The following is a 17,167-nucleotide window of genomic DNA, read 5'->3' on the forward strand; positions in this document are numbered from 1 at the left end:
GTTCCCAACCTCTCATCGAAGAGAGACATGTGAGAGATGATGTTCATACAAAATAAACCCACCTTAATAAGCATATCTGGATGTGTACAAGCAGAGTACATGGCTCAGAACTCCACTTTTTCCAATAGGGGAAGAGGAATGGAAAGCAGGTGATTGAGAACGATGCAATTATAGGACAAGTCTGGAATTTATTTTGCTTAAGAAATGTAAACCATTCCTAAATTTTATTAGTTCTATTGTTTGATGTGACTCATAAGTAGCCATTATGTGGCTGGGAACCACTGACCTAGTTCATCAACCCACCTCCCAACCTCAGTTACTATAACTCACCCCTCAGGTTCCAGCTCAAATGCCACTCCCCTGAGAAAACCTTCCTAGGACTTTTTTTTTTTTTTACACAAATTGACTTTATTTATGATAACATTAACAAGTGATGGCAAGTGAAATGAAATACAGTTATCTAAACTGCCCCTTCATAGTCTTATTTATCCAGTTCAGATACTTCTGTGAGAGAAGAGTATAGATGCCAGGTCTTCAAAGGTTTCCGCATTTCCCTAGAAGGCCAAAGGCAGTAATAACTCTAAAAGTACCCTCACATATCAAAGGGCTTCTAGAATCTCCATTGTACTAGTCTTTTCCACCCTTGAGGCTGCCGGCATAAATCATATTCAGCCCAATCACGTGATGATAATCATAGTGCTTTTGGTCATTGCAGATTCTACTGTTTATGACGGTGATATTGACTTCTCTCAGAGTATCTGACTGAGGTGAGTTATTATGAATTTTCCCCCAGCCTGCAACTTGGCACAAGGTTCCTGGTTTCACATCATCCCCTTTTTTAGGAAGATGGAGGGTGCTCACATTTTTATTAATTTTTGCCTTTTTTGGTCAGCTGTAAAAGTTTAAGATCACCCTCATGTGTGTCCTGGTCAAATATACATACATTTTCACAATGTGAATGAATATACATATTCACAACACTCTGCTCTTTCCCTTCGTAGCACTTACTGCAGTTGGTAAAATCCATTTGTGTAATTGTTTGGTTAACGTCTTCCTCTGCACTGAGTTCCAGGAGGGCAAGAACAGGTTGGTGTTGCTCACCATTGAATCTCTGATGTCCAGTAAAGTACCTGGTACCTACTTGGGGCCCAGTACAGATGTGTTGGATGAATGTTGTTCAGGTGAACTCATACTAGAACTTTTCACATAAAAAAAATACTACTCTTCTGGTTTTCTTTCTTTCTTTCTTTCTTTCTTTCTTTCTTTCTTTCTTTCTAGAGCCTGCATGCATGAGTGAGGAGGGGCAGAAGGAAAGGGAGAGAGAGAGAATTTTAAACAGCCTTCATGTCTAGTGCAGAGCCCAATGTAGGGCTTGATCTCATGAGCCATGAGATCATTCATGACCTGAGTTGAAATCAAGAGTTGGGCACTTAACTGACTGAGCCACCCAGGCACCCCTCTTCTGGTTTTCTAAGGCTAGAACTGCTTTTAAGGAAGTGCTTCTTTGTGTCTGATTTATACCTGTCAATTTAGCCCAGAACTAATATTAGGCAAATGCTGGTGGTGGTGGTGGGGAACAGGTTATGCTCTAGGCAGAAGGAGCAGCATCATGATGTTTCTAAAAGCCAAGTACTACACGTGGCAGAATTGGAAGAGAGGTCTGAGGAGAGTAAGACTGAGAGAAAGGCCTTTAAATAATAGACTACCTATAGCTATCAGAGACCAAGCTGAAACTCTGATTTGGAAGCCCTGAACAGAAGAGTTCTTCTCACTCTCTTTTCATGGATAGTAAATATATCCATACTGGTCCTATCCACACTGTGTCCCAGCAGACATGGAAAAGACACTCACCCTTTTGAAACAGGTTTGATAGTGATACCCCACATATCAAGTAGATAAGTGGCATGAATGAAAAATAAACATTTGTTGTTTTATGTGATTGAAATTTTGGGATTGCTTGTTATGACAGCATAACTGAACCCATTCTGACTGAGGTAGAAATCATTACATTATACTGAGTGATTTACATTTGCCTATATGTCAATTCATATGGTGAAAATAAATCATGTTTTTATTCTACTGTTCTGCATCCAAAAATTGGCTGCACTTTAGTAGAAACTTGAAACCTTTTCCTGAATTCATGTTTGGAGTTTGAATATCAGTGTTTACTCAGTTGATAGCTCATTGAGGGCAGAGGCTGTCTTTTACATTTTTGTACCTCCCACTAAGCCCTACACACTTCACACATATATGCATTGACAATTAAGTGAATGGATCACCTCTTAAACACTTCTTTTCCTGACTGAAGCCTGTCAGTCAATTTCATTTTTCTGCATAGGTTCCATTTCCCAAAATTTGCAACCTTAAATTGTAGGACTAATGACACATGATGGTATGAACACCTATAAGCAACAGCCTTTCATTTCTGAGTTAAGTCAGGAATTTTCTGTCCCCTGGATTCAGTTTTGTTGCCTTTGCTTAGCCAGGCAATGCTGGTCTATTGTGTCTGTGGTTCTTTCTTCATGGACTTTGGATCTTGGGAAAGATATTTAAAAACTCTGTTTATTTAGCATTTGCTTTCCAAGACATTTTCATATTTTTCTCATTTGATCCTCCCTAGAAACCTTAGGAAAAGTGGCTAAGGTAGATATTTCCCCCATTTGATAGATGGGTGAAGTAAGATTCAGAGAGGCCATCCAAGTAGCAAATGGAACATGTACCATTGAGTCTTTGGCAAGAAGTCTTACTGTGCCAAAGTCAGGAAATCAGATAAATATTTACCTTGCTGTGTTTTACCACCACTTTGATTTTCCAAGAGGTAGAGGTTACTGCCCCTCTCAACTTATTTCTCATTAGTAAGGCGATGTCTGTGAAGGTGATGGGGATTGTGGGAGAAAATGTGTGCATTTTTCTGACTTAAAGATGGTTGAAGGAGCAAAGATAAGCACAAATATGCTCTTCAGGCATTCAGAATGCCTTTTTCCCCTCTAAATCAAAGAAATGATTCTCAAGAAATGGCATCCTTCTATGGACAGAGACTTTAAAAGGGAACATAGCTCAAAGGAGACAGGGGGTCTGAAAAATGTAATTCTGATCATATATTCATGAATAATCCCCATGTGAATAAAGGTAGGCACATCTAAGGAAGCTTTTGTGACTGTCAAGGGGCTCTCTGATGAGCTTATATTTAAAAGGACTCAGAAGAGAGATGGAAGAAGGGAAGTACAATGATGGATGAGACTGGCTGGGCAGTGCCTGATAGTGGGAGGAATAGACCATAAGCTGCTCAGCTACAAGTGACCTTGGATGGGCCATTCTTTGCTTATGTGGGCCTTATAGTAGACATTCTTTCTTCCAAATTTAAGATTTAAGATTTACAAACACTAAACATGCAAAAACGTGATCCTAAACAGAGTGTGTTCAAGTAAGACCAGCCCAGAATGAGTGAAAGCTGATAAAAAAAAATGCTAAAGAATATAAAGTTGCTTTCAAGCAAGGAAAATTAGAAAGAGAGCTATAAAAGTGAAGGTGGATGGCATGGGTAAACATATCCTATAAACTGTGGGGAGATACAGAATGTGAGGAGGCCTGGTTCTGATTAGTGTTAGGCCCCTTGCTTTGGGAATCTTTTGCTTTGTTACCAGGAATCACTTCTATTTGCCTGTGGAGTGATCTAACAAGAAGAATAATCTTCAAACTGAGAGGGCAGAACAAACAATGCAAGGAGGAAACAGAGCCAAGAGAGATGAAGAGAGAGAGTATCAAGTGCCCTTAATGAGAAAACTTTCTATGGTTGAAAGAACTGCATCCCAGGATGCTGAAACACCTTAAAGATATGATCAAAGGACCAGTCTTGCTGCTCTTAAGAAACCACAGAGAACAGGAGAAGAGTCAGAAGACTGAAGGATAAACACCATCCCAGTTTTCTAAAAAGATAGAAGGATAAAGCATTTGTCTGATGAACACAATATTGTTCTCTAGCAAAAATAGAATACATTTTTCAATTAGAGAGATTGTGAGCACATTGTGATAAAAGCAGCACACATTAAGAGTCAACATGGTTCTCATGTTTGGATTCTCGCTCAGAACAAATCCTGATTATTAAACACACACACACACGCACAGGCACAGGCACAGACACACAGACAACAGCACTGGGTTGGTAGTTATAAGCAGAATGATAGCCCCCAAAATGTTCTCATTCTCATTCCTGAACCTATAAATAAGTTAGGTTACATGGCAAAGAAGAATTAAGGTTGTAGTTGCTAATCAACTGAATTTGAACGGGGAGATTACCCTGGTTTATCTGGATGGGCCCAATGTAATCACAAGGCTCCTTAAATGTGGAAGAGGGAGGCAGAAGAGTGATGCCCTGAATGAAAGACTGCACTGGCCATTGCTACCTTTGAAGATAGAAGACTTCCATGAGCCAAGGAATGTTAGTGGTCCCTAACAGCTAGAAGAGGCAAAAAACAATTCTTGAGAGCCCCCAGAAGGAACACCAACTCTGCAGACACCTTGATTTTATCTTAGTGACTTCTGATCTCCAGAAATGTAAAATAAATAATCTGCTCTTTTAAGCCACTAAATTGGTGGTAGTCTGTTACAGCAACACTAAGAAACTAAGACACTAGGCATGGGAAGTATCTTGACTCCACGAGGTCTTTGAGAGATTTTCTTACAAACGTGATGGGAAAATTATTAGCAATATTGTCTAGATGAATTTCCACTTTCCTGACCAATCATCCCATGTCACCCTGAGAGAAATTGTCCCGCATCCTGACACAAGACTCTGACCTGGGTGTAATCACTCATTCATTCATTCAACATATATTTGTTGAGCATATTTTATGCCACAGGCACTGTTGTGAGAGCTGAGAATTCAAAAGAGAACAAGAAAATAAGGTCCCCACACTTAGAATTTACATTCCAATGGAACAAACAGACAAAAAACAAAAAACAGTTTGTAGTAATGTATTTGTACTTTGAAGGAAAATCAAGCAGAAGCAGACTAAGGGAATGAAAGAATGCAGAGGAAGCCTTTTTTTTATAGAATGGTCAAGAAATATATCTTTGGGGTGATATTTGAGCAGACAACTGAAAGCCATAAGAAGGTCTGATGAAAGAACCTCTCTAGGAGACAGGAGCAGACAGTGCAAAGACCCTGATAGGAGAAAGAGCTTGTCTTGTTCTGAAGACAGCAAGAAGGTCAGAGGGGCCAAAATTAAACAAGCAAGACTCAGAGTAATAGAAGATAAGACAGGAGAGGAAGTAGATCATACAGTGTTTGAGCAGAGACTGGCTGATTACCCATGAGGCATGGTTGGTCTCCATCTTTGATTCCCAACCTCAGATGCTTAGACAAGAGAGAAAAAAATCATATTGCTTTGAACCTGATACCTTCTTCATCTGTGGCCACTGTTGCTATGGCTTAGTATCTCCTACTTTAATACTGCTCACTCTTCTCTCTCTGACTTGAGAGGTAAAGGATATAGAATAGTTTACTCCTCTGCAGTATAATTTTAGTTAAGGGTCATCCGGCCATTCCATTTGGCCATATCAAACTTCTAAAGCCTCTTTAATCTTTAGGGTTGTATGGTCAGTAATTTGTTCTCTTACAGGACAACATTGTTACTGGGCCATAGCATCTCAGAGATGAGACTAGTATCTACTCTCCTTTTCTCAAAATGTTACTCTGGGGACAGACTGTGATGAAATATCTGAGTGCATATAATAAGGATCAGGGCTGCACAAATATAAGTTGCCATTATTAAAAAGTTATAATTTTTTTTGTTTCTTATTGTCTCTTTATAACATTTTGAACTCTTACCTAATCCTCTCAGTGTACACTTTTCCACTTAATAACACTTAGGAAATTAAATAAAATTTGAATAATCAGAGGAACAACAACCAATGATTTCAGGGAAATTCCCACTGAATACCATGTATTATTTCTTTGTATACTGTGGGTCAATTGACAATTCCAACCTCAACCTTCTAAGTAGTTGGTATTGGTGTAATAACTAGGCAGACTGAGCAGCACTGTAGTGTAGTGTCTAAGACTTTGCGTTTGGATCACAGCCCTTTCACTTCCTAGGTATAACTGTAGGCAAGTAACTTCATTGCTTTGTGACTCAGCTTTCTCATCTGTAAAATGGTACTAATAATAAATAAGTCAAATTATGTAAAATACTTAAAGCAGCACCTGGCACAGGGAAAACAATTAATATAAGCTATTACTTATTTTCTGTATTAATTTTTTACCCTTGCATAACAATATTACCACAAACTTAGTGCTTAAAACAACACATTCATTATTTCATGATTTCTATGAGTCAGGAGTGCAGGCATGGCTTAGCTAGGTCCTTTGCTTCAGGAGATCACAGGCTGTAATCAAGATGTCTGCTGGGCTGCAATTTCATCTGATGCTTGACTGAGGAAGCATCTGCTTCCAAACTTCCATGGTTATTTGCAGCATTCAGTTCATTGCAGGTCATGGACTAAGGACCTCAGTTTCTTTCTGGCTTAATGGATTAATGCCATCCTCATCTCCTTGCTGCATGGATGTCTCCATATAGAAACTCACACCGTAGCAGCTTGCCTCTTCAAAACAGCAAGGGAAAGAGAATCATATACATGCACTCGTGTATCTCTTGTCACCTCTGCCATATTCTATCAGCCAAAAGTGAGTCACAGATCCTGCTCACACTCGGGGGGGTGCGGGGGACCACACAAAGGTATGAATACTAGGAGCATGGGGGCAATAATAGAGTGCATCCACCATATCACCTTATTTTCTCAGTTCCCTAATAAATGGACTTCAGACAGGGGAGACATAACATATGTGCAAATGATCCCCTGGGAAGTAGAGAACTTGATCCAACTATTTAATCGAAATTGTGGTTATTAAAGATGGTAAAACACCTTGCTAGACTTTTTGTCCCATCAGATCATAAACTCCTCAAGGGCAATAAATCTTCTGTGAATACCAATGTTGCTGAAATATTAATCACAGGTTTGCTTTTACTATAAATTATATATGACATAAACTCATGATGAGACAATCCTAAATACCTTCCCCCACCCAGGAGCTCATAGTTCTGTTGTTACCTTACAAGTGAATTGAAATAAAATAATTCATTTAGTTATATAAATTTTGTGTTTTATTATATATGCAAGCAGCAGGTAAATGAAGAGAGAAATAAAGGCTCACGTTTTGAGAAAACCCTCATCTTTTAAGTACAGAGTAAAACTCTTCCTGAGTATAGTTTTTGATGATTTGTTCTTTAAGACTACGTGCTGTCCCCTTTTTGATTCTTGCTTTTTCTTACAGACACTTGCAAACCATCTACTACATGATGTGCCCTGCTTGCCTCTTCAACATGATCTCATGCACTCTCTCCCTTTCTCAAGATGTGCCAGGCACATTGGCCTTCTTCTTGTGTCTCACACTCATCAAGATTTTCTGCCTCAAGGTCTTTGCAGTACTGCTTTCTCTTCATGGAAAATGCCTCCCCAAATTGCTCAAATGGCGAGTTCCTTCTCAATATTCAGACCTCAGCCCAAACATGCTCAGAGAAGCCTTTCCAGAGTTTTCAGGCTAAAGTTGCCTTTTGTCCTGCCACAATGCCATCTATCACAGGAGTTCTTGAGCTTTGCTGTGTGTCAGATCCCCTGCAGAACTTGTTAAAAACAGAATGCTGTGTCAGAGTTTCTGGTTCAGTGGGGCCCAACAACTTGCATTTCTAACAAGTTCCCAGGTGATGCCCAAGGGCCACACTGAGAACCGCTGATCTATCTATCACATTATCTTATTTTATTTTTTTTTCCTTGCACTCATCACTTATTTTCTCAGTATTTTGTTTACTTATTTATTAGATTTTAGGTCCTATGAACATCTAGGACAATGTAACAAGTTACCAGAACAGTGTCTGGCTGCCTCCTGTATACTTTCTATTAGATGAAAGAACAAGTAATAAATAGATTGATGTATGGAAGAAAATTCTACTAGAAGGCATATTAGTTTTGGGAATTAAATTGGAGGATCCATTTCTACTTGTGGTTTCACAAATAGATGTTAAAGATTGCCTGGAAAATGTATATTTTAAGCTTTAAAATACAATAATTAAAAAGTAAACACTTGTGATTCTATCCACATATAACACTGGGTTGCCCTAATGGCTGTTTGAGGGTTCAGGACAAGTGTAACATTAAACAGGTTAATTTTATTAGTAGTATGTAGGAATGAAAACATTCCAATGAAAAATTTAAACTCAATGTATTTTAAACTAAACAGGGTAGGTTTTAATTTTATCTGGAAAACATCTTTTTCTCTCATTTTATACTTTTTCCTTTTTCCTGTCTCAAAAGAATACCAAGAGTTGTTTTTGCCCTGACTGTAGATTGATGTATCTATTCTTCTATCCCCAGAGTGTTTCTGTCTCTTTTTTCATTATATTACAACTGTGACATTTTTGTTAACATACATTCATTATCAATTGCCCATGGCACCTGTGGATACCACATGCAGCATGGAAATCTCTTTAAATAAGCAGTCAAATTAAATAGAGTTCATATAAGCTAATTATGAGACATATGTCTTCCAAAAAAGAGAAGTCAGGAAAATTCCCAATAGAATTATTTTATTTAAAAATATTTAAAATTACATACACACACATACACACAGACTCAAAGTTACTGTGAAATTGGTTTTCACCAAAGGGAGTGTTATGGAAGTTGTGCACAAATATCATCAAATGAAGTGGAGATTTGGCAGTTATCCCCCTGATTTTAACCCTGACTGATACCAGTAAATAGCTTCAGCAGCCTAAGTTGACTGTGGTGACCAGGGGAACCTTGTACCTTCCAGATCTCACTTCCATCTTATATTGAAGAGATATTGCCATTGAGCATAATGCAAATATTTATGCTCAGGTCTAAGCAATTGCAGCATGTAGCCAGTGTTTAAAGCCTTCTTCATCCCCGAGTGAATAGCTTTTGATTAACTAAATTGTAAAGCAAAGTCACAAAATCATAGGTGTTACAGTAGAAATAGCTCTAGACATTATTATTTTTTAAGGCCTCTCCTTTAAGAGATAAGGATATTGACACATAGATAAGTAAAGTGATTTTTTCCAAGGTCACACAGGAAGTTAATGGCTGAACTAGGACCACACTCATGTATCTGCAGGGCTCTTTGCCTCTGGCATACTTTTCCTGCATTGTTCCATATTCTATTTATTGTAAGGTGACTTAGAGAAAACCTGCTTGGCATAAGCTATCACAAATTTTAAACAATGTGAGCAATTAATAATAATTGTATACATATATGTAGTATTTCTATAATTTCATATTTCCATTTAAATTGTATTAGGGTTTGTTATGGACTGAATTGGGTTCCCACCCCCCCCCCAAAAAACTTATATACATAGGAGCTCTAACCCCCAATGTGACTATATTTAGAGATAGGGATTTTAAGGAGGTTACTAAGGTTAAATGGGGTCATAAGGGTGGGACCTTGACTAATAGGACTGGTGTCCTTATAAGATGAGGAAGAGATACCAGCAGTGTGCATACACAGAAGAAAGGCCATGTGAGGACACAGCAAGAAAGTAGCCATTTGAAAGCCAAGGAGAAATGTCTCAGAAGAAACCAAACCTACCTCCAGAACTGTGAAGAAATAAATTTTTGTTGTTTGAGCCCCCCAGTTGGTGGTGTTTTGTTATGGCAGCTCTAGCAGACTGAGACAAGACTGGCTCAAGGTCAAGTGTGATACCTAGAGAAAGCTTTAGAAATGAGCCCATTCCCCACCCCTTGTTTCTGCCGCTAGCTAGAACTAAAGATACCACATCTTGCCCACAGTAGGACTGTTCCTTTAGTAAATAACTAGAACTCTCAAACATTCTTTCTGAATAAGAAATATGATTCTATTTGGTTGGACTTACATATTACAAGTAAATTGATGCCACCATGGCAGGAAGGCCACACCCAGCACCTTGTCTCTTGGGACCAGTCCTGTCTTCCTTCACTTTCTTTCCCTAATCTTCTCCACAGAGCAGTCATTTTTACAGTCACTTTTTTTGCTGATAAGGGATAGAAGGTAAGAACAGATAAAGAATGTTTGTCAAGGAGAAATTGTAGTTGTGGGTAAAAAATGAGTGAGCAGAACTCTACTCAAAGTCTGGTTTGGAAGGTGACCACCAATTTCAGAGACTTGGTGAGCAGAATATTGGATTTGTAACATTATCCCGTTCACACCCTTATCATCATACACACAGCCCATACCTTAATTTCATGAGTGATTCACCAGAATGAATGTGGTAGGAGAAAGTTTTGAGATGGGCCACCAGCTGGCTGCAGTCTTCCCTCTTGGCTGTGAGTAAAAAGAAACATAATGACTGAGGCTGCTTTGAGTTAGAGTCTCCATGTGATTCTGGCTCCCTTTTTCCTGCCCTATGATGCCTAACTCTTTGGCCTGGCTTTTGATGTTCCTCTGCTTGTCTGTCGCACCCAATTCACCCAGAATGATGTCACAGGCCTCCTCAACACCAGTTCCACCCTTGGGGCTCACCCCTGCTGATCCCCTTCCCAGAAATAGCCTTCCTCTTATCTAAATCCTGCCAGTTTTCAAGCTCACCCCCTCGAAGACACCCATGAAGATAATCATCTCAATTTTGCTTATCCCAAACCACATTTGCAATTTGTCATTACCACACAATTAGTATCTTAGTACACATCTTTGACTTATAAATTGTCTCTTTTTAACTCTGTGCAATGCTAGTGGCTACATAGTGCAGCCCTGCATGGAAAAACAGTATGGGTTTTAGAAATGGACAGATCTGGGTTAAAATTGCAGACCTACATTCATGAACTGAGTGACCTGAAAAGTTAGCCTTTCTAAGTCCTAATGGCTTTGTCTGTAAACAAGGGTAACAATAACTACTTTCTAGTGTTTTTGTAAGAATTAAGTTAAATGAGATCATGTATATGGTGTGTTTCTTTCATGAATATTAGTCTTCTTTTCTCCATGGTTAATTATATTAACAGTTACATAGACTTTTTCAATTTACAAAGTACTTTTCATACATGATTTAAGAGCTCTTTCCTTTGTGGGATTATTCTAAGATTCTCTGTGGATGGGAATTAAGTTATCTATGTTTTTCATACTGGAACCACTGGGAGCATACAGGAGACACTGTCCTAACTGGGGCAGTTTCAAGTACAAGGCAGGCTGAGACCTCAACCACCTTCTACAGAAGAGAGAAGGGGGAAGCTAGCAGCAGTAGAAGGGAGCTGGGGAAGCTAATGGGCTATAACATTGGCTCCTTCGAGGACCTTCATTTGTCCAATACATAGTGTGCACAAAGTCACCATTTGATCAAGGGCCAATGCCCTAGCAAGTCTAATCTTGCAGGTGGAAATCAGAAATTAGAGTCTTAAGGACAGCAAAGTCATGTCTGTGACAACACACTTTTGGGACATTGGTCCACTTAAAACAGATGTCATGAAGACAAGACTCAAGCAACAGAGTCATTAGGGCCATCCCCTGGAAGATGTAGGAAGGGAATCATCTGAGCTCCAACCAAGGGCTCTGGAATCCAGAATAGGGTCCATTTCTAAGAGAATAGAAGCAGAAGGCATGGCCAAGATGATGAAGACCAGAAAAGGCTAGAACTCAGAGTCCAGATGTGTGCCCAAGCTCTTGGTAGGCAAACCAGAGAGCAGATCCATGGTAACAGGACTAATTTCAGGTCCCACCAGATGGTCACCTGGGCCCTGTTCTCTTCCTTCTGCTTGTATTCCTTTGAAAACAGCTGACCACCTGGTACTCTTGGCTTGAAGTACCAGCCAAGGTAATAGGCAATAGCCCTTGACTCAAGAATGTACCAGACTTCCCTTATTTATCCATTTGTTTTCCCTGTCTCTACATGCCTGATAAATCCAACTCTGTATACCTATTTCTCTTCCATCTTTGGGAAATGCATTTGAACTGCCTTTTCAGGCTTAACACCTTCACATGGATGCACATCCAAACTTGACTTTTGACCCTGCATATACTCACTTAATTTAAAACAGTGTCTGCCATTCTTGGAAAAGGTGTCTGCTGCATTTGCTTCCAGCCCTGGCCATGATGCCCTCACTCTTTAATTACAGCCAGCCTCCTGGACAGGCCAAGACTTGCCCTTTTCTGGTTTGGCCCAGGGACTAGACAGGGGGTGGGATGGGGACTGGCTGAGCCTACTATATAGAACATCAGTGACTCCATCTGGAAGAGCCAGGGCAAGGTCACAACTGACAGACACATAAAAAGCCATCTTGATTCTTTTGTTGGGAGACAACCATGAACTTTGGGATAATTCTGCCCTTGAGAATGGGGGTGTTTAATTTTTAACTCCAGTCTCTTGCCTTGGCTAGCTCCCTTAGCAGCTAAAATAAACCATCTGCTTAACTTCCTATGCCCACTTGTTTGCTGGAAGAATTGTCTGTCTAACCTCCCACCTGGCTAAAGCTCACAGAGGAAAGAAAGAAAGATGCCCAGAGGCTATTCCCCATCTCTCCTGAAAACATCACAAAATTTCTCTACCTGGAAATGCATTTCCTGTCTTATTCCTTAGTCATTTTTGGAAGACTTTTTAATTTTCATCGGCTTTATTTTCCATTCAGTAAACTGGAGATGGTTTCCTTGGTACCACAGTATAATAAAAAGATATATTTCCAGTTACCTTGAGCTCAAATTTATGGCACAACTGAGAGGTATATATCCCCACAGATAAGGAATAGCTCTGTACTAAAACACCTAAAGAATTGCCCCCCTTCTGATCTGTACTGAAACAGCAGTACTCCTGTGCTTCCTGGAATGCTAACCACATGGCCATTTCACAGAGAGTGCAACTAGTACGTTTCTACTGTGTCCCAAGTCTTTAATTCTACAAATCTCGGGAGAGAGGTACTACCTGGGGTTTGGTCACCAACAGTATAATTCTACAAATTCTAAATAAAAGCAAGGACCTTTTAAAAAAATACAGCTGGAAGAGCTCAAGAAAAATGGATTTTTGGGAAAAACACCATCAATGGCTCCCATTTACCATGATATAATAGGAATCAAAATTTCCTCCTCAAGCACACAATGTCCTTGCCAGTGTTTCCCCAAGGTAACTTTCCAGCTTTATCCTTTCCTCTCTCCTCCAAGTGACTTTGTATCCACATAACATACCAGCCTGACAGAAAGAAAGGTGCCCTCCCTGCCCCAAATCACACATTTAAGTATAGTGGTTCATTTCTTATTAATGAGACCTTAACATATCTATACCAACTAGATAAACTTCACTCTGAAACCAAGAATTGCTTGAGTGAGAAGTTCTGGCATGGAGTATAGTCTAAGATGTTCTGCATCAAGGAAAGGTCTTGCCCTGAAACAGAAAGGCAGCTATGCATGAAACCCTGCAAACATACTTTCAGTTTTCACAGAGAAAAGTCTATGAACATCACTTTCCAGAATTCTGTGACCATAATATAGAGCTGCTTCTTCTGACATCAACCTTCCCTTTCCCTCGCCAAGATCAAAACTTGGAATTAAAATATACTAAAGTATTTAATAAGTTTCTAAGGCCCTGATAATATTAGGTGCTTGGAGTCTGAGTTCCTCTAAGGGTATAATCACAAGTGTGTGCGTATCTGCGCATCTGTGCCTGTGTGTGTGTCTGACCTGGTGTGTGTGTGTGTGTGTGTGTGTGTGTGCACGTGCGCGTGCATATTTGGATGGTCAGTAGGTACGTTTTCAAGCATTTGGCCATACCTTCATGATCTGTATATGCCATACTGCCTGCTGCTGCTAATCCTGGGACTTACCCTAATTCTTGGAGTTCTTGCCCCATTTTTCATTGTAGGATAACAAGTATCTTGACTGTAATCTATTAATTGAATAATTGAATAAACTTGTTTCCCTCCAGTGCAAGCATATTGTTTGCACACAGTGTCATCCTGGGCCCTCCAGCTATGGAAGGCCTGCCAGATATGTTTATTAAACCCCCTGTGCTTGGAAAGAACACAGAAAACTGTCATCTAGAGCAATACAAAAGTGCCTATCTCAGCTGGAGATCTCGCTGTTATGAATAAAGGAAGAGTTTGTGGTACAGTTTTGAGATGTAAAGAGAAAAAGCTTCCCCATGGTGCAAATGTGTTGTAACCCTCAGGCGAGAAAAAAATATTGAATTGTTGCTGGCAGTACAATGTAATCATTGAGTTAGTGGCAGCTATATTTCTAAGCTTCTTAAAGGTAAAAATCATATTAATTTGGCCTTCTCCAAAGGACGTTCCAGGTTGTTAAATGGAACTGTTGAAACATTTTTCACTAATGAACCTCGCCAATGAACAGCCATTTCCACTTAAGTCAAATACTGGGCAAGCTGGCAGTGAAAGAGGAGATGTGCTACTGTGGAGATGTGCTAAGCTTTTGTTAGCTTGAGGCCACACTGCCTTAGGATGTGTTTTCCAAACTCCTGAGGTGCAGGCATTTGACCTAGGTGGTAACTAAGTGAGGGGCATGATGGAAACCACAGTTATGTACTCAGAAAATCCAGTGAGTCAGAACTTGGCCTCTTTCTTTAGAAGAACAGAACTCATGGTGCACCCCCCGAGGGGTGATGGGCATGAGGCCGGGAGCTTTCCAAGATGCTATCTTCTGGACAAACAAAACACTCAGCTCCTGAAAAATGGTGGCTTTTGTCCCTTCAGTCTGATTCCTCAGGGCTTAAATCATTTCTGAGTCACTGTAGACCTCACCCTTGAATGGCATCACCTATGCCAGGCAGGGAAAAGAGCCAGTGTGTGCTCTGTGATCCAAACTGAGATTTGAGGTTATCTTGTGGTGGTCAGGTCTTACTGCACATTATGCAGGAACCTATATTGTTGTGGGGGGTGGGGGGGGGTCCTCCCTGAAATATCGATGGGAAAACATCTGTGTTTCCTGTTGCTAACATGGGGCCAGGCTAAGGGAGTCTGGTAGGTTCAAAAATTCTTGAGTCACTGAAGTGTGCTTGGTCTGTCGGATACTGAGAGGATAATTTTCTTGGCAACCAGGTCAAACTCCTCTGTTGCTTCCTCCTCCTTACTTTACTGGGCAGGATCAGGGCGATGCACTCAACAAAGGGGATTAGTGGTTGAAGAAGTAAGATTGAGGATCCCTTGACTGACTATGCTTCAATATAATGTACTAATTGATTCAAGGAGGCAATGTAGTGTAGTGAAAAGAGCTGAATTTGAAGCCACACCGAACTAGATTTTAATTCCTTAGATTTGTAGACACGGGCAAGCCACTTATCTTCTCTGAGCCTCAATTTCAAAATCTATTGACTGAGTTTAAAAGTGCCTGATTTTTGAGGATTAGATATTATGTCTGTAAAGAGAATAGAATCATACCTGGCAAACAGCAGAAACAATGAATTTAGCTATTGCTGTTGGTTTTTTTTTAATTGAATTTTTTAAAAAGTACCTAAAAGACACAAAAGAGTGAATCTAGTTTGCAAGGGTGTTTATCATGCAAGGAGCCTCACGGGCATGTGTTTGGGGGAGTCCAGGAGGTTCTGCTTCAGTTTGGAGCAATTGAAACCTTGTTTTTAAAGCTCCTTCTGTAGTCTGGCATGCTGCTGATACTTAACCTGAGCATGAGTTGGCAGAAGGATATTTCAACAGACCTTGGGTCTCAAAGCCAGGCATGAATCCAATGCTTATACACAGATTTTTCTGTGGCCTTTGATGAGAGGTTACTCATATATATATATAGATATATATATATATATATATCAATATATATATATCAACAAATAATGTATAAATGATCTCTCTCTCTCTCTCTCTGTCTCTCTCTGGAGAAGAGCTTAGTGGTAAGTTTTAAAAAGTGCTTTCAAAATGCAAAGTCTTTAACACTAATGTTGGACTAGATAGTGGCTTTATTCAGGAGGTGCCCCATATATTTAGGACATTCCTCTGGGCAGGAGGAAGAAGATTTTCAGAGTTCTGAGAGATGATAGGAGAAAGACAGTGAGAATAGCAAAGGATAAATTGTCCATTCATGAAACCAGCTTCTACAGAACTCCAGAAAATTGACTTTCTACACTTAGCCAATTTTCCTAAAGGGAGACAGAAGCTCTCCAGGACTCGTGAGAGACACAGTACTTTGGTGTTTTAGTACTACATGATACATTCTTGGAAGGTAGCACCCTGAATAACATAAACTGTCCATCATGTGGCAGACCATTTAGAGACGTTGCCTATTTATTGATCTCAATGACCCTGCAGGGAGGTAGGAGAACATTCTTATTTTAACGATGGACAAACGGTGTTTCAGAGAGTTGAAATCATCTGGTCACTTTCACACAGCTCCTGATGTTTGACTCCAAATTATGACCTTTCCTTAACATCATACTGCTTCTAATAGAACACAAAAGCAAGTATTTTTCCTCCTTACATCTTGGTTGGAGCTTCCCAGCATGCTCTGCAGCATGGAGTGTAACAATAGTCCACCCTCAAGGGAACAAAAGCTGGGATAACTGTGTTACGTACCTTGGTATTATTTGCGTGGCCAAATAAAGCTATCTTACTACAGATGTAACCTTCGATAATTTATTGATGTAAAAGTGGCCTCAGGTACCAGGTTTTTGGCAGCTGTTACACTGTCAGAGTACACTGTAGAACATGGCATCCATGAATATTTTATGTGGAGAAGAAATGGAAAAATACACCTTTCAATATATCAGTTCCCTGCCCTGATCTTCATTACTGAATTTGATCAACCCAAACTGTGCATCTCTGAATTTGATCAACCCAAACTGTGCAAACTGAGCACTCCTTAAATTGGGTTTCAGCAGTGAATTGATTTGAGACCTAATTTTTGTTGAGTACATCAGCTGTTTATGTCAGCTTGTCCTGTAGTGATGGGTTAGTGACCTCAGTGATATGTTGGAAGCTACAGACTGAACTGTCAATAGGATTGGCTTGGCCCTTTATCCGTCAGCGGCAGATAAATAGAGCCCCATTCAGTAGGTTCATTGTGTGGGGATTTGTTGGAGTTCTATTTATGCAGATTTGGAAGCAGTTGGAGATCATCAACATCCAATACACCCTCTGTCAAATATTTCTCTTCTATTGTTGGGTTATTAAAATATGGGTT

The 17,167-nt window shown here is 39.9% G+C and overlaps 1 pseudogene; it reads right to left on the reverse strand.

Moving 5' to 3' along the window:
* Positions 1-456: 456 nt before the first annotated feature.
* Positions 457-1,027, reverse strand: LOC125174470 (granzyme A-like; annotated as a pseudogene).
* Positions 1,028-17,167: the final 16,140 nt, after the last annotated feature.

Source organism: Prionailurus viverrinus, chromosome C2 (assembly GCF_022837055.1).
Source record: "Prionailurus viverrinus isolate Anna chromosome C2, UM_Priviv_1.0, whole genome shotgun sequence".
In the NCBI taxonomy this organism is placed as follows: Eukaryota; Metazoa; Chordata; class Mammalia; order Carnivora; family Felidae; genus Prionailurus; species Prionailurus viverrinus.